Source organism: Sparus aurata, chromosome 8 (assembly GCF_900880675.1).
Source record: "Sparus aurata chromosome 8, fSpaAur1.1, whole genome shotgun sequence".
Taxonomy (NCBI): Eukaryota; Metazoa; Chordata; class Actinopteri; order Spariformes; family Sparidae; genus Sparus; species Sparus aurata.
Genome location: NC_044194.1, coordinates 5,314,384 through 5,332,970, shown reverse-complemented (window position 1 = coordinate 5,332,970; position 18,587 = coordinate 5,314,384). Strand labels below are relative to the sequence as shown.

Below are 18,587 nucleotides of genomic sequence, written 5' to 3'. Positions count from 1 at the left end.
CGTGTAACCGACACCGCTGAGGGCAAACAAACACACGAGGGAAACGTGAGCCGTGCTCTCAGCGCAGTCAGGAAAACAAACAGAGCGCACGGCGACGTCGGGCTGATGCAGACAAACACGGGCACCCAGCATCAGACGGCGGCTGAGGCCAAACCGTAACACCAAGAGAGAGAAAGATCAAGTTACGATTTCAGTGTTTCTGCAGCCATTTCACCCCTCTTTAAATCACAGACATTACACAATACATATGCCTACTGAGTGGCAGGGGGGTGGATGTTTAGGATGTCATCAATCAACTGAGTGCTGAAGGGGTCAAAGACCACCAGGATGACAGGACTCGAACAACCTCTGCTCTGACGTATTTAACTCAGTCAGACAATGAAGAATCAAGGCGGATCTGTAAAACCTGCACAAACAGTCAAAGGTTGTAAGAATGAGTTTTAAACTTTGGGTAACTGGATGTAAAGACGCTACGGTAAAATTTCACTGGGATGAAACCACAAACTGAATTTTCCTGCAGGGGACTCCATCTACTCCATCTACTATCACGGCTTGTGTTCATCTCAGACACGTGTGGTATTTCCTCTTTAAATGGACCCTCTGGAGACCCGGTCAGCCCAGCCCAGCCATCCCCGACAAACTGGATGTGTAACGTTAAGGAAAAATATGTATTTTTTAATACAGTGTAATAAAAAAATATGCAATCTTCCACAGAAGTCTCATTTATCTCCCTTCGTAGAATCAGATAACAGATAAATTATGATATGTATCACCCGGTTTAATCTTTTATAGCTGACGACAGCCGGCTGTCAGACTAATTGCCGGCGAGCAGATAACATCGTTCTTGCATAACTCAAAGTAGCATCTTGTTCTTTAACCGCTGCGAGCTGCTTGTGATTGTTGTTTTCCAGCCAAAATGGGGAGAAGTCGGAACAAGTGACTTCTGTTCTCTGCCTCTCCGCATCTCTGTCGGCTGTTCCTCGAGCTTTATCTGAAGCAATCTGCGGTCGTATGAGAACCAAACTGCGCTGTTAGCTGCCGTGCGGCTAGTACATTTGGCTGAACCCGGTTCGCTGCCCAAAGGTTAACCTTTACTTTGGCTCCAGAGGCAGAGGTGTGCTCTGTGCCAGGCCAGAGGAAATGAGTGGGGGATGGCTGGGGACAGAAAAGAGAAATGGAGGGAGGAAAGATGATCGGTGCTGGTTTGTGATTTATTTACAAAGCCTGAGGATAAAAAGCCTCCTCATCTCAAAACTCTCCCAAAAGGGAAACGATGGGCTACCATCCCTAAAATGACATTCCCATGTGCTTCCGGCTAGCGCTGTCCTCTCACTGGAGTCTGAGAGGGATGTTGAAAAGAAAGAAACACACAAGTTTAAAAAAAAGTCTGAAGTTTCATCTTGTCAGCACTGTGTGACACAAGAAGAGACTGAACTTGCAGGGAAAGTCGAGGGAAGTACAAAATATTTTAAAACTAGCGGCTAACCAATAATCCTCTTCATAATATTTACTAGTCCTGCCGACAAACATCTTTCCGCACTTTAACTGTGCGAGACATGTTTACAGTAAACATTCAAACCTGACCAATACTGGATTTTTGGGGACAGAGTCGATACCAATATCAGGTCACTGAGGACAAAAATGTGACATTGATATATCGACTGATATTCTTAAACACACAGAGTACGTACGCAGACTGTTGTTGTTATCAAAAACAAGATTTTTTATAGTTTGACATTTAACTTTACCGTCCAAAATGACATCTGAGCATTGAAGCAGCAAACTTTTGGGAATATAATTAGATTTTAATAATTAAAATCTGTCCCTGTTATTATTCTTACTAATCTATTCACAAAAATGAACACACAGGCTAACACAGTATAGTACCTGAACTCTGACTACCTTTAAATGTATATGTTTATATGTTTTGGACTGAACCACAGCTTTTAAAAAGTGTTATTTCTTTTCAATGCACTGCACATAAGTTTGCCTTTCGATCTTTGTCCACCGCCTCAGAGGGAAACATTCTATTACTATGTGAACAGCCCACAGCTCACATTCAATGTGAAGATTTAGATCCGATATAAGCCGCAGCTGTGATATCAGCACCGTTAGCAAACAAGCAAAGCGAGTACACACCTTATCGCAAAATGTGTGCTGGGTATTTTATTGCAGTGAGCAGGATTTGCTCATTTTATACTGCAGGGGTTATGTCCCTCTATATATCACTATAGCTGCACAAACATGCTGCTTTGTAACAGCACACAACGGAAAATCTATCAAATTTGCGACACGGTGTCAACTGTGTGTGGACGCAAACGCACACGTAGTATTTCACGAGAAAAACAAAGAGACGGGTGTTAAATCAGATGTGCTCGATAGAGACATCATCCGGTCCGGACAGGCTGTACATCAGCTGCTCTACAGAGGGGAGGGGAGCAGGAGGTACAGGGCCCCGGTGATCTGTTGACTTCCTAAAAATAAAACCAAACACGGGAGGAGAAAGTCACTTCAGTCCGGAGTAATGCTCTGTAAATGGGAAACACATTGATAGAATTAAAGATATGTTCACTCCAACAGAGTCGTGCTGCCAAAGGGAGCCTAGTCTAAAAAGTGTAACCCCATCCCTCCCCTGCACCTCTCTCTCTCTCTCTCTCTCTGGTACTTTCTGTGCACCATCTGACTTGTATAATATGTGCTGACTCTCCGTTCCCACACAATGGAAACGGCTGCCTCTAGCAGAGCGCCGCTGCTACAAAGAACCCGCGCGGCAGTCGACCCGAAAAACTGTACACAAGCTTCAACACATCCCTGTTCGCTCTCACACACACGCACACAAGACACACACTCATGTCTGTGCATATAAAGTACGTCAGAACTTTCTTTGATGCCTCACTTACTCAGGTATTTTGGTAATTGCGATGATGAGGGTTTTTGCTTTTGTGGCAAAATGACCCTGAGGACATATAAACACGAGCAAAGCATCTGGGGATGTGAGATGGTTTTCTCTTTGTTCCCCATTGTTCTAAACGGGCCTCGGTTTCTGTCCTTGCACGTTATTGTCTTAACTTTCCTTCTGAACCGCCTCGCTGTGTATATGCCACCGTGTTTTATGGCCAACCATAACTACAGCGCAGTGGCGTGCGCAGACTTTTTGAAGGGCAGGGGCGAAAAAAGGGCACTTTAGCACGCGTTTTGGCTCCCAAGAGGGCACTTAAGCGAGTGTTTTGGCTCCCAAGAGGGCACTTTAGCGCGTGTTTTGGCACCCAAGAGGGCAGTTTATCGTGTTTTAACCAGCCAAGGGGGCAGTTTAGTGTGTTTTGCCAACCAAGAGGACACTTTGGCACGCTTTTTTGGCTCTCAGAAGGGGCACTTTAGCACGCGTTTTGGCTCTCAGGAGGGCACTTTAGCGCACGTTTTGGCTCTCAGGAGGGCACTTTAGCGCGCGTTTTTCAACAACTGCCCCCCCTGCCCCCCCCTTGTGCACATCACTGCTACAGCGGCCTCCGTGACAGAGTAGCGGGCATTTCTGTCTGACATGTAAACGCGAATGCCTCTCTCAGAAATGGCTCCGCTCCAACGTCTTGTCAGAGAGACTCATACCTCCTGAGGTGTGAGTGTGTGAGCCTCTCTGAGAGATTCTGTCTCATTAATGTGGGTGAGGATGCGTGAAAAAAAAAGAAAAGAAAAATGAATGTGTCAGCAGGTGTGTGTGTGCGCAAGACAGTTTCCACAGAGGGTGCGTTCAAATTAGCTTAGTTATCCCGACTCCCTGTAGTGTGATTCAACCAAGAGCGTCACGCTGACGTTATCCGAGTCTCAATCTCCTCCCATCTGCATAAAATATATTAAAACGGTTTAAAATAAAACCCCTAATAATACCTGGAGGACTAATTAAACCAGCTCAATGAACCAGACATCTCCTCTTCGGCTTCTTGTTATTAAAATAAGGAACTATTTTTGGAGAACATTAGAAAGTGGATTTCCAGCTCACAGAAAAAAAAGAAAGAAAAAAAAAACAGGCACTGATTTGATTTATTCTGTTGTTGCTTTCACAGAATAATCTTCGGCACTATATTTAGCGCGTTTAAAAATAGACGAGTCCTGAACAGGAGTGAAATCTTTGGAAATGTTACTATAACTGCGCTTTCTATTGATTCTGCTGGATTTTTTTTTCAAAGCTGTGGCAAATTTTCGCACACCACCACACTCTCTGCAGTTCCCACAGTCCCACCCCGTCGCTTGCCTCACCGCTGAACCCGAGCCTGCGTCATTTGGGCCCGATGTAGGTCTCGACAAGCCAACCAGGGCCTGTCCCCACCACCACCACCACCACTAATATCTCGTGCACCAGCAGCTCCAGCAACTGCACGCATCATTTGTCTCTGGCAACTGGGAGAGGCTGAGGATAAGACAAAGAGGAGGAGGGGATGGGAGTAAAGTCTGAGGAGAGAAGAGAGCTTTGGTGGAAGATGAATGAGTCACACGGAGGAAGGATGGGAGTAAAGACTGAGGGGAGGGGAGGGGAGGAGGGGGGGGGAGACAGAGGAATATCTGAGGACTGTGAACAGGGTGAGGCAGGGGAGGACAAGTGGCACAAGGCATTCATTCTTTTGCGGCCTCCGCGGTTCCATTTCTGAGGTCGACCCTGCGAATGTCATGTGGGAATCCCAGCTACAAATCACAGCTGAGACTTTCACCACAGAGCCTGCGGAGGCCCCCCCAGCCCATCCAAACTATCTCTAAAAAAAACCATTACAGCTCCTCCTCAGCCGGCCGGCCAGCCAAGCCATCACTCATGATGAAGTTGGACGTTTTGCTGCAACAAAGTCCGAAAAATCCAAGAAACACTTTTTGCTACGCTGATGTTCTTCTTGAAACTCTGCCCAGCCGGCGCCGCCACTCTCGATTAGCTGCTTTTATGAGTCATATCACGTCAATTATATTCCTGTCAAAGCACATTTCAACGTTTGAATTTCAACGTATTGTCAGGAAATCATAAGCATTTTTTAAACTGCGACCTGCGCGTAGAGCGAGCCAGGAACAACAGTCTGAACAGAGCTGATAGAACCCAACGCAGCAGCTTTTCCCACACGCCTCCGCTCTCTATCTCTGTTGCTCTTGTGATATCTCGCGTTATCTCCCAATGCCGCAATTTGTTCTCCTCGACTGCAACTTTGTGTTTTCATGCACACAAGTTTTGTCGCGGTATTAGGACAGAAAATATTCAGGCTTTGGAGGACTTTACTTATGTTTGGGTTTCGCCTCCAGATAAAACAGCTCTAAAATTCTCCGACAGCGGCAAAAACTGCACGCTGTGAATAGACTTTGGATTGAGTTTCAAAATTTGGAATCTGTTTAGAGAACGCTCGCCAAGCTCTTCCGAGTATTATAAGCATTGTAATAATTTACATTTTACTGCTCATGTCTCTTTATAAATGTCACTAAAAACTGCACAACAGTTACTGTATTCTTGACGGTGGAAAAACTACAGTTATGCGAGGTTACGCATTGTTGTTATAAACAGTTTTCCATCAAGGAATCCAGAGACCCTGACGTTTTCTTTGTGTGTTGCCATATTCTCTCACAGCTTCAGCTCTGATTAGGACACATTCTTGTGTCTGCGTGTGCCGATGTGTTTTGTCTACCGCAGAGAGAGAGAGAGTGAAAGACAAAAGGACATGATCAGCTTTGCTCCTGCTGTGAACTCGGTAAGCCGATAGAAAAACTCAAGAAGGCACGCACACACTCACACACACACACACACGAGTCAACACCTGCCTCGCCTCCTTTAACAGCCCCGTCATTCATTACCAGCTGAATGGATCAGAGAGTCGAGGGAAAAAAAAAGGGGGCTTCAAAGACACTTCCCCCTGTCCAGAAAGGAGCTCTGACTCTGGGCCAGGAGGCTACACGCTCGTCCCTGTGTGGAGGCCGGAGGGTGGACGCTCGCACAAAAGTACAGTGTTTGACGGAGATGTTATTGGGTGTGTGTGTCGCCCCCACGGTAGCCTGGTCTCCCGTGTCTTTCACACAACAAAAAGGACACACACATGCTTCATTTCATGTCCGTGGAATCCAGGAAGGACCAGATGTGATCCTTCGCTCACAGGCCCCGGCCTCTTGTTTTCCACACTTAAAGGCTTCAAAAACACCTGTTTTTCACACATCCAACTTCACCCACGCACTCCACATTCCTCTCCCTGCTTTCAGATATTGTGTGTCCCACACAGGTCTTTCATTAGAGGCACGATTTCCGAGAGAATTACAGTGAGATCGATGAATGATCTTTGTTGTGTGTTTCAGTCGAGGCAGAGGGCTCGGCTTTGTTCGGGCTAGCTAGTTTGAGCGCACGGGGTTAAAAATAACCATGTTTGCTTGCTCTGGCGGACCCTCATCGCGTTCCTTATCTAAACAGAATTCAAGAGGGACAGAGGGCCATTTAGAAACTCAAAGTGGTCTATTAGCGTTCGGGCTAAAAATAATCGTTCATTTGACAAGTTAGCATAGAAGCGTGTCTTTCAAAATACAAACTACCTATGTGGACTGAAGGGCAGACAGAGAAGCATTCATACGCCGATGCCGCTTACAGTACTCCTGACTTTTCACTGGAAGATTCGTGTGAATGCTTCTGATTTTCAAAAAAGGCATCCGAGTCACTGATCAGCACTCACAGTCACTCCTGTCAGAGCCTGATAAATCACAGACGGGTGATAGACAAGTGAAGTGGGGTCTGGTCGATGTCCCCCGACACCTCTGGTGACCCCCGGCTGCGAGGGGGTCACGGGTCAGAGGTGGCGCTCAGCTGGGGCTAAAAGAGGAAGTGACCTTATCAGCTGTGTAAAAAAGGGGGCTTCCCTGAGAGCCACCGAGTCAGAACACCCACACACATCGTTAATCACCGCAGGACGCAGGCGAAGATAGAAAGAGAGGAAAGTTCCTATATTTGGTGGATGTGAAGGAATCTCATGTCGTGCCTGCTGTGTTCAGACTGCTGCTGTTATCCAGCATCAAGCCCTCTGGCTTGTAAAGATGTTTTCAAGGAAGCAAAACCAAGAGGAATGTTTAAACTAAGACTTGAACGTTCAAAATAAAGATTTTAAAGTGTGAAGTTTAGTTTCCCGCCCACAAGCTGAGAGTATAAGACTTGCAGATCCGTCCGCCGTCAGAAGTTTTCCCCCGAGAAATCCCAGCGTGCAAAGCCACAAGATATCACATCTAAATCTCTGCGTGGTAACTTTGAAAGGAGTGAGCTGTCTGTGTTCAGAAAGATTGCAAATATTACACTGCAAGCCTCAAGGATGGACAAACCAGCAAGATCAGAGAACGGTTTAGTATCTTAAAATGGTCTTGAGTTAATCTGAGGTGCATCACATTTAGTTCTCCTTTCTGCAGTCAAAAATAATGTCGATGCAAACTACGAGCAGTGCTTTTTTTCCCCACGTGAACCTTGTCGTTCATTTAACAAGCTGAGGTGAAGGACAGGAGGTGTGTTAAGGAATCTGAGACTAGGAAGGACACTTGTGTTGTTGTTCAACGTTTGCCGCTGCCTGGAGGATATGGAGAATGCAAAATCCGATTCACCTTCAGTTGGACTTTTAAGTGTTTTAACCCTTTGATGCAAAACATGGGTCAAAAGTGACCCGGCAGAGTTTTTATTTTCTATATCTTTGCAATTAATTACTTTCATCATTCAGTATTCAAGGTATTCCTCAATTAGCTTGTTTTTGATCATCATACATCTTTATCTTATTTTTTCCTTTCTTACTTTTTGAATAAAAACCCCTTTTTTATCAGTAACCCTCTAATGCACAACATGGGTAAAAAATGACCCATATTCATTTTCTATGCTATTTCATCGATTGCTGAGTGTTTCTATGATATGTCTTTGAAAAAAAATAATTGTATCATTATTATTCCAAGTATGCAGTAAATATCTTGTTTTTGTTTCACACAAATCATATTTTATCTTTTTTCTTTCTTACTTTATGAACAAGCACAGCTTTTGTATTTCTACATCAACTTCACACACATGGGTCAGAAACGACCCACATAAGTTTGCTATATAATTTGGTGTCAACTGTGCTTGTGACATTTGCTCCCTGTGTAAGTATTGTCAATATTTTTCAATTGTTCTAACATTACCTTTGAAAATATTTGATGACAACTGTGAAAGATAACTGTACGTAACATGTTTACCTTGAGAGTGGGTACATTACTTGACAGAAAGTTAAAAGTAATTACTATGAGTTAGCGAGCTGTTGACATATTTCTATTTTAGTTAGCTAATTCTACCATAGTTAGGTACTATTGTAGTTAGTCCAGCTAACTAGATGAATTTCAGACACTTTGAGTCGAAATCGCTTGAAAAAGCAGTTCTCATTCAAATACAACTTACTGCACTGTAAGTGGCAGAAACAGGCTCCAATCGCTCTGAAAACCTCAAATTGACAAGCAAAGACTTCTGACTGAAAGTAATGACTAAAATCATGTTTGCAATGCTACAGTTAGATAAAGTTCATACACTTTGAGTGGAATCCAACTTGAAAAAGTAGTTTGGAGTGAAATATTACTTAATCTGTCACAAAGGGCAAAAACATGCGTCTTTCGCTCTGAAAAGCTAAAAATTGCAAGAAAAGGCTCCTAACTGAAACTAATGACAGAACAACCAATTCTGATGATGATGACCCAGAATATTTGCCACAGGGTCAAGCTGGAGTTGTGGGTGTGTCTGGGGATCCAGCTCTCCTACATGAAGACTCCTCTGATGATAAAGATGACTCGTCTGATGAGTCCTCAGAGGACGAATCTCAGACTCAGTCCAGTAGACTGAGTAAAAACGAGTCTTACTAGAATGAGAATCCCCCCACCCAGAGGAAAATTTTACTTCTCAAAGCTTGCTCCTTTATGGCTATGGAGCCGTAAAGGAGCTCAATGAGAGTTCTCATTGCAGTTTCGTTGTAGTCTTTTTTGGTCTCAAACATTTCTCATGTGTTTCTCCTAAAATTCCTTAGGAGCAATAGGTGAGACTTGAGACTTTACCGCTCAAACCTTGCTCCTTTCCAGCACTGGGGAGACATTCTGAAACTTCATTGAGAGCTCGATGAGATCTTCTTTGAAACTTACAGGGAGCCCAAGTTGAGCTTTTCTGCACCTGTTTCTTAGGAGAAACAATTGAGAAACAGGAGAAATCATCCACAGCCTCACTTTGGTCTCACATAGATATCATAGTTGTCTAGGAGAAATGAATGAGACGCTACTGAGATCTCTTTTCCAATTTTCGTTTCCTCTGGGCACTCATGGCAGAACAAGAGGCCATAATATTCTGAGGAGCTGCCCAGGCCCAGGTGGCAATTCTCGCTCTAGTTATGTGTTAAGTTGTATTTTATTTTGTTAGGTCACATTTCACCAGTTTACAGTTCAGTTCAATAGCTGTGTTATCTGTTATCAGAGGTATGTGTCATGGTTGTGTTATTTAGTTCCTGTTTTATTTTGTAGTAGTTTTTCTCTTGTGTTCTGTTTCATAATTACTTCCTGTCTTTGTCTTTGCTCACACCTGTCCTTTTGTGCCACACCTGTGTCTTGTTGTATCAATTGTTGATCCCTGCCTCCTAGTGTCCTACCCACCAATCTGTGTTCTCCTCATCCCTCCCCTTTTTTTCCTGTACTTTTTTGTTTATATAACCAATGCTTTGTTCAAACTGTCTCGGCCTATGGTCTCTGCATTTGGGTCCACCCACTTCACCACCCCCAAAACCTGACAGTATGTGTATGTGTTACAAAATGACAATGTTGCAAATATTATGTACAGTAAGTAAGTAAATAGGTGTTTGGCCCCACTCACTGATAAAGTAATTACTTGAAACAAATTATTATTATTATTATAGTATTAAGTCTTTTAATTATAAATCACACTTGGATGAATGGGTCATTTTTGACCCATGTGTGTAAATTTGATGTAGTATTATAAAAACAATTTTTGTGCATAAAGTATGAAATGAAAAATGGAAAAAATGATTAGTGGTAATCAAAAACATGATATTTAAAGAATACTTGGAATATTAAATCATAATATTAATTAATTTCAAAAGATAGAACAAAGAAAAACTCAGGCAGCATGAAATAACATGGAAAATGAATGCGGGTCATTTTTGACCCATGTTGTGCATTAGAAGGGGTGCACATATGTTGCGCATCAAAGGGTTAAGTTCATCAATGCTTCTCTCGAGCTGCAAATGTGGTCCGCAATAACAAATCATTCCACCGCCGCCCCCCACAAACACACGCACATACGCACAGAGTCGAATTAGGAGTGGTAGGACTCAAGGCGGCTTTGGTTTCCCACAGCCCTGAAAAGCATCGCCCATAAGCTCCTCTACACGACTCACCCTAATCCTAAACATGACTTCAGCTTTCTCCCCCCTCCTTATCCTCTCCCCTCCTTTCCCCTCTCTCTAATCATGTTTTATATTTTACATTCCAGGCCAAGCGCGGTGCCTGTGGCTATCTCGTCTCATTCGACATTCCCCATTTCCATATGTGACGCCACTCCACATCAACGTACAGCACAAATGGGGACCGTATAGCTCCCGCCATTAGATGGTGAGTTTTTATAGGTTGTGATGGCGTGTTGTACAGTACTGGAGCTGGAAGTATACCGTACTGTACACTCGGAGGCTGGTTTTGTTTTTCTCGACGACACGGGACGGCGGATATGACACACGGTGTAATAAAAAACCAGCGGGTTAAACATCTAACCTCAAACCCACCCGCTCATAATCCAAACCCACTTTTGCTTTTTGAGATGATGTCACCAGCCCAAAGTACAGCCAGGAGGTGAAGTGTTTGACAAAATAAAACACTCAGGAGGGCAAAATGTAATGGCGGCGGGTTATAACAAGCACTTTGGTCAAGAGAATTACCCTCAGCAGACGGTATCAGCTCACTGCGACCGGAGTGAAGGCCGAACCTTATTGGCTGGAACAGATCAAGGACCAGTGATGTGCACAAGGGGGGGCAGGGGGGGAGGGTCGCCATCCTGGGAGCCGAAACGTGTGCTAAAGTGCCCTCTTGGGAGCCAAAAAAGCATGCCAAAGTGCCCTCTTGGTTGGCAAAACACACTAAACTGCCCCCTTGGCTGGTTAAAACATGATAAACTGCCCTCTTGGGAGCCAAAACACGTGCTAAAGTGCCCTCTTGGGAGCCAAAACACGTGCTAAAGTGCCCTCTTGGGAGCCAAAACGCGTGCTAAAGTGTCCTCTTGGGAGCCAAAAAACATGCTAAAGTGTCCTCTTGGAAGCCAAAATGCGTGCTAAAGTGCCCTCCTGGGAACCTAAACGTGCGCTAAAGTGCCCTCTTGGGAGCCAAAAAAGCATGCCAAAGTGCCCTCTTGGTTGGCAAAACACACTAAACTGCCCCTTGGCTGGTTAAAACATGATAAACTGCCCTCTTGGGAGCCGAAACACGCTCTTAAGTGCCCTCTTGGGAGCCAAAACACATGCTAAAGTGCCCTCTTGGGAGCCAAAACGCGTGCTAAAGTGCCCTCTTGGGAGCCAAAACACATGCTAAAGTGCCCTCTTGGGAGCCAAAACGCGTGCTAAAGTGCCCTCTTGGGAGCCAAAACGCGCGCTAAAAGTCTGTGCACGCCGCTGTCAAGGACGGGCTGTTAAATTTAAACAGTTAACCTCCTTTTTTTTACAAATCAAGCTGCCCTCTATTCACTCCTCTGACTAATAACTGCATGGGCATAGGGACGGGCAGAGAGGCACAAAGTGTGTATCCGAGTGTGTGTTTGCACTAATTGCTCCCCATTCTGTCTGTGTGATCAGCTCATTTTCTCTCAGCTGGACCCACTAGAGAGCAAAGAACAGAGGGCCCAGTCAGTTTGGATGGCAGACAACATGCTCATTGAGGAAAAAAGGCACACAGTAATGAAGAGTGAGGTGGAGGTTCATATTCTATTCAAGGGGAGGAAACTCCAGTAAAAAAGTTTCGACCGGCCAGTTGGCCGTCGCGGATCCGCTTCACTCTCTTCTAAAGGAGCCAGATGCCTGAAAAACACTTGTGACTTTTTCCGAGTGTGTGTGCCGTGATGGATGTTTAAAGCCACTTACCACCAAATAAACATGAACTCTGGTTATTTGGTGGTAGCCAGATGTTAAATCTTTCCTTCATGAAGCTGAGTACTTTCAGCCTTGAACTTATAAACAGTGCGAATTTCAAGGCTTTTAAAATACTCAAATGGGGAAGTGAATTAATGACAAACACTGAGCAAGAGTTGGACTTATGCGTTGAGGCTGGAGGTGTGCAGGAGCAGCTTTAAAGTGCATTAAAGTCATACTCTCGCATTATACGTCAGCTGTTGTTTGTAAACCAGTTACAGATGCTCCCGACGCCTTGGGCTGGCTCGCCCCCAACCCAAACAGTCTGTATTTGATGAGCTGCGAAGGAAACTCAACAATCAACTCATCTTTTTCCAAAGAACTGCTTACACCCAGGAACACTGCAAACACAGCAAAAATCTCAGAAAATCAGAAAGTACAGGGTCTCCATCGCACTCTTCTGAGGGGTCACTGTGAGAGACTGCAGCGTCTATAAACTGGTTTCTCACTAGTTTTGTCATTGAATAACTTTCACAGTATCTTAAGTTCCAGACTGAAATAGCCTCATTATTTCTGCATCTGTGTCGCACGAACACGCATGTGGCACCGTTTCATTATCACCTTAACCTCTGCCTCAATAACATCCACAAAAAGCACATTTTGTGACTCACCGGTTACATAACAGATTGATCTCAGATCTCTATTTCTAGCCCCCTTTTCTCCCTCCTAATTCTTCTTTGGCACACTAAATTAAGCATTCACACATTAGACCTGACATTAATTAACGCTCTCCGAGAGCGCCATGCTGCACCTCACTTTCTAAAAGCTCCAGGAAACAAAATCACCGCCACCGATCCCTCCCCATGTTGAGGTATAAACTCTCCCTGCTTGCAGCGTGGTTCTCACAGTCCCCCAAAAAGCGGTTTTGATAGAGAGACTTAGGGGTTTGACGTTTCAAAGGAATGGATCCAAAATCCCCGTTGTAAATCTAAAGCAGCTTTCTGCTGATTAACATTCCGTGTTGGGCTGGGCAGAGAGCGAAATCATGACGCAGAACGGAGTGAGGGGGGAAAAAACGCCGGGGTTGTGGGGGGATGGTTGGTGGATGGATGGATGGATGGATTACGATTAGAACTGGAGGCTCACTCACTCTTTCAATCACTCTTTCCCTTCGTTCTCTTGAGTTTTCAGAGCACAGAGTGGAAAAGATGCTCAGGGAGGGAAAAAGCAAACCACTTTCCGGGGAGCCACCGAGTCTTGTTTACTCACACGGACGTGCAAGTTTGTCGCACAGTGCAGTATGTTTGTGTAAAGTGTGGCCTGTACTTGCATCATACCTGCAATAATGCACTTCAGTAAATGCACATGTAGGAGTCATGCGTGGATGTAATAAGGGGGTGTTGCCCGAACCTGAAAAAAAGGGGCAACCCCACCCTGATTGTAGGTGTAATCCATCAGCAAGTACCGAATACGGACGACTAAAACTGCCCAAATAAAAAATTAAATACAAAAGTGATATTAAAAATAAACGTAGCCATTAATTTATTAATAAACTACTACTACTAAATTGCTTTGGTTTACTCTCTAGCCTTGTTACACACCAGTGCACTCAAGAGCAGAACGTCCAAACTTAACTCGCTCGAGTAAATGAATGGATTTACCTTCCATTACTGGATACAGACGTCTTAGTGTAAGTGATTAAAACCTGCACAGTCAGCTCGATAAACAAAGGAGGCTACATTTATTTCTGTAGACATATTTGTAGAGCTGTTGCATTAACGTCCGTGCTGCTATCGTGCTTCAGTTAAGCCTGCATTAAGAAAGAGCAACCGCCCACACACACACACAATCACACACACACACACACACACACACACAAGTCATCCCATCCCATTATAACCTGTCATGGCTGAGACAAACTGAGAGGATGAGCGTGCAGTTTCCATGGGCGTCGCAACTCGGCAGCATTTTTACAGCAGTGGGCAGAGCTTTGTCAAAGAGGCCAATGGTGCTTTAGTCTGCGGTAACGAGGAGGGCTGGTCCGTCCACATCTGCCCGACTGTGCTGCTGTTGTCGTGCCATTGTTAACAACTGTCCTCGCTGTGAAAGACAGAGGAGGGGGGAGGCGAGGGCTCGATGATGGGAGGGGACGCACGTCGGTTAAAGTGGGCAGAACGCCTCGTGCAATTAGTCGAGAAATCAATGCCACTCTGGGAGAATGTGTAAGAGCGACACGCTGGAGATAAATCAACGGACCACCCAACATCAGACAGGCATGATGAACGTGCAGTCTGACCACACACACACACACACACATATATCAGCACAGAATTAAATAATGGAATGCGCCGGGCACGGAGGTGTCGTCAAAATCACAAATCACGTGGCTCTAAATATTCTAAATATTCTGCATGTGAGTGTTTTTGTGACCTGGGTGTGTCGGAGAGCTGCAGGGCGTGTCAGAGCGTCCAACCTCTCATACAGGAGGCCGTAAACTACCTCTAACAAGACCAGTCACCTCATTCAACCCGCTGTGTGACCCATCTGACGCCCAAAGGGGGTTTACAGCTCACCCCTGACCCTCACACACACACTCTGAACAGAGGGGGAGTGTCCGGTGCCTGAAAAAGACCATCCTCCTATGCGGTTATGTCGCCGGGTCGGGTGTGTCACATGTCTGATCCATTTTGTCTATGAATCGATCGGTTGTTTGGTCTATAAATTGTGAGAAAGTGGTGAGAGATGTTGATCAGCTTGGTCTACAACCCAAAGATATTCAGTTCACCGTCACAGAAGAGTGAAGAAACTCACTTTTTTTCTTATATAAAACGGAGCTGCGATGATTTTAGGACAGAAAAGATGGTTTCTTTTTCTAACTTTTCTCTTTTCTCATTTTCTTTTATCCCTTTATTTTCTCTCGTCTCTTTTCCTTAAAGTAAATCTGACCAAATAACGAGAAGTCACAAGTTGACTTTGGCTCTTTTTTAACCGCCGCCACACAAAACGCAAACCCATCCGCCACACAAACACACACACACACTCCCGGCTAAGGATGTTCGACTGAGGCTTAAGGAACCATCTGTGTTGTCTTCTCTGCGCCCAGACAGATCAAATAATCTCTCTCCCCTCGTCCTTTTTTGGAAAAGATGACTGTGCCTCTGCGATCGCTTCTGACCTTGATTGCACAGTTTTGCGCAAGACGGGGAGAAAACTACCCATAAAAAGAATGAATGGAACAAGAAAATGAGCGAAGGAAATCATTATAAAAAGGAGGAATTAACACTTGAAACAAAAAGACCAAAAATTGAAATGCCAACCTGTGAATATGTGTCAGATTATGAGCGCGCTTTCTTAGCACTCTTGGTTTATTTTTGGCCTGGTCGGGACATTAAGATGAGTAATGAAGCGCCATTTATTCCTGGTCCCGGTGCAAACATAGATGGAGTGTGTATCCTCTTCCTCTGTGTGCTCTGACTTACGTAGGCTGGCCACGTCATCTGTAAACCCATCAAAGTTCTACTGTACTCTCAAAAACTCTTAAAAACTCAAGAGGCGAGTCATCGCTACATTATCCCCCGTCGTCCCGAGTCACCTCTACTGTAGTCTCGTCGCTCAAACACAAAGCCGACAGTGTTGCGACTCCAGTGCAAACAACTCACACACCCTGTGTGACGGCTGTTTGCTGCCTCTTCTCCACAGGGGGCACCTGCTCGCACATTCCTCGGCCCGAGCGTGGCAGCAGCACAAATAAAAGTTGTGGGAGGTGAGCATGTGAGCGTGTGTGTGTGTGTGTGTTTGCGGGTACGAGGGCTGGTGTTTGTTGCCGTTTGCGTTCCCAGCTGTTGCCTCTGCAGGTGCTGCAGGAGATTTCGACTCAATGTGTGTGTCGCTAAAATGCTTTATAAGGTCATCTCTGCAGCTTCAGACAGGTTTTAATCTGCATGATGTGTTTTAATGCATCCGTGTGTGTGTTTGTGCCTATGTACGTGTGCGTGTCTGCGAGTCATGCAGGTCTCGAGAAGCTACTGTTCCGGGGGTCTCCGTGGACCACCCACCGCAGCCCTCTCCTCTAAAAGCAGCAGATGGAAAAAGAAAGACAAGGATCGCAGACGAGGGGAGATATCACCTCAGGAGAGACCGCCGCGTTTCTCTAACTCCTCCATGTTTCTCCCAACTATAAAACCAGAGCACTTTAACAAACGGAGCACTTTAAGAAGCGCAAGCAATGTCAAAGCCAAAGGCCGTTTGCCTTTTAACTGCTTAAGAAGCTGGGAAATTCTCATGAGCGTGCACGTGTGTGTGTGTGCTAATGCATTTCTTCCTGAGTATCTACGAAGACCCGGTCAGTTCACTCCGACTCGACGTTTTCCCACAACGCTTCCCAAGCCGCAATGGCCAAATAATAGCAGACAGGCTTCAAGTCCTTCCTGAAAAAACAGCACACAAACTCACACCCTGGCACACACACACACATAAATTTTGGACTGGCCTCATTGTGTGTTACCAACTACGCCCTTTGGAGAAATCAATAAAACTTCGCTTGGCAGGAAACAATCGATAAATCAGCAACGACGCACACTTCGCGAGTGAGGCCGTGTTACAATGTGAGCGAAAAAATCGGGGGGGAACGGGAGACACGAAGGGGGGAGAAAAGTTTCCACATTATTGTGCGTCCGACCCGCTCCGACTTAGTAATACTGCTGAGTGTCGGTCTCTAACCGCCGCGGGTATTGTTAGTAAATCATGACTAGTGAGAGGTGCTAGCCACATCCTGACCACACACACTAAAACACACAAACCCCTCTACCCTTCCCAGAGAGACCAGACTGCCCAGCAGAGACCCTTTAAAAGGAGTGGGTGTGTGAGTGCTTTAGAGGAATGTTTGTGTGCAACAGATTGGGGTTGAGGGTCCTATTCTTGCACATGCTCACACAGCTCCTGTGCAAACAGAGCGCCGAGTGACGAATCTGTTTTCGTTCTCCTTTTCCCACCGTAGGGTCGTCTGGGTGCGACGCCGCCGGCTGAGCCCCCTCCTCCCGCGTTTGCGCCTCCTCTGACGTTTTGACTCTACGAAATCTTTTTCTTCATCTTCTTTTTTATTCTTGCTTAACTTTTAGTTTCTTCGCTTCCTGTCCCATGCCAGCATAAACAGCAGCCCCTGCTCTGCCCGCTCGGGAAACCCCGCGACCGCAAAATGGCTAGACTCACAGAAGGAGAGGCTCGTGGGATATTTCATTCAACTCCTTGCCAAATGTTCAGGGTTGGGGTTTAGACTACCCAAAGCCTTAAAGCTAGGAACACACACACACACACACACTGACAGACAGACAGACACACACACATTGTTTCCCTTCCCTGGGACGACTCCCATTCTCCAGTTTCAGCCTGTGAAGTCTCAGAAGGGCTTGGGTGATAATTAGCCATATTTTACCTTCTTGCCTCTCGAGAGAAACACGGGAAGAAAATAACACACGCCGTGATGAAGATGGGGAGAGTCTGGGGAGAGCTTGTGTAAAGAAGCAATTCTGCAAGAGGACAGTGATGGTATTTCAAGAGGCAAATGGAAGACCTCTTAAGTCCCCCCCCCCCCCTGCTAAAAGCCTGAGAGAGCCCCACAGCCATCCTCTCAGAGATTACCCTGCATATTTAAAAAACCGAGCTTCAGCCTTCTGGTGCCTGAGCGCGGATACCATGATGCTTCTTCCGTACGGCAGGTCACCTGGAGCCTGGCTGACCCTCGGCTGGAGGAGAAGCTGGCAGGACGCGCGGAGAAATGAAAGCAGGAAAGAGAAGTTTTGGATGATAGCAGACTTCACTGATTCAATTTTCAGACACAAAGAAAACCAGCCTGCAGACACGCACGCACTCATACGAGACAAAGACAGGCCGAACAGAGAGCGGGAGAGCGTTAGACGGACAGTCGCATGCAGGAAATACACGAGCCAGGGCACGAATAGCACTTGACCTCATTGTGTTAGCCAGCTAAACGCTGACCTCACCGCTCTCTCGCTACCGACACGAGTCGGTCAGAGTGTAATTGCGGCCTTCAGCGCAGGAGTGCGACCACAGCCAAGAACCGCCGGGCAGGTTCATCTCCGTGTGCTTGTCCGTGTCATGTCTGACTTTTCTTTTTTTTTCCACTCCGCTCTCCGTCCTGTCTGCGTCTCTCAGCACCGAGCCAGGTAGATCCATTAGACCTCCTGTCGGTGCCTTAATCCCTTCATGTTCGACCGCTCCAGAAACACATTAATAACACTTCGCCAGGTCGTTAACTTGACAGCACAGCGAGAGTCCTTGATGTTTTCGAGCGAAACTGCTGTAACCAGAGTCTCGGTGTCGTCTCCTCTCGTCTGCAGTTACGGATTCATATGCAAATGCATCCGCTGAGAAAAACAAACATCTGTTTTTCACTCAAGCACACACACACACACACACACACACACACCAAAAAAATACTATGTTATTACTTTCCTCGTGCTCCCCTCT

General features: G+C 45.7%; 1 protein-coding gene across 1 annotated transcript in view; it reads right to left on the bottom strand.

Annotated features, from left to right (window-relative positions):
* Positions 1-18,587, bottom strand: part of abtb2b (ankyrin repeat and BTB (POZ) domain containing 2b) — a 48,526-nt gene that overhangs the window by 17,959 nt on the left and 11,980 nt on the right. The gene's annotated exons all lie outside the window — the stretch shown is intronic.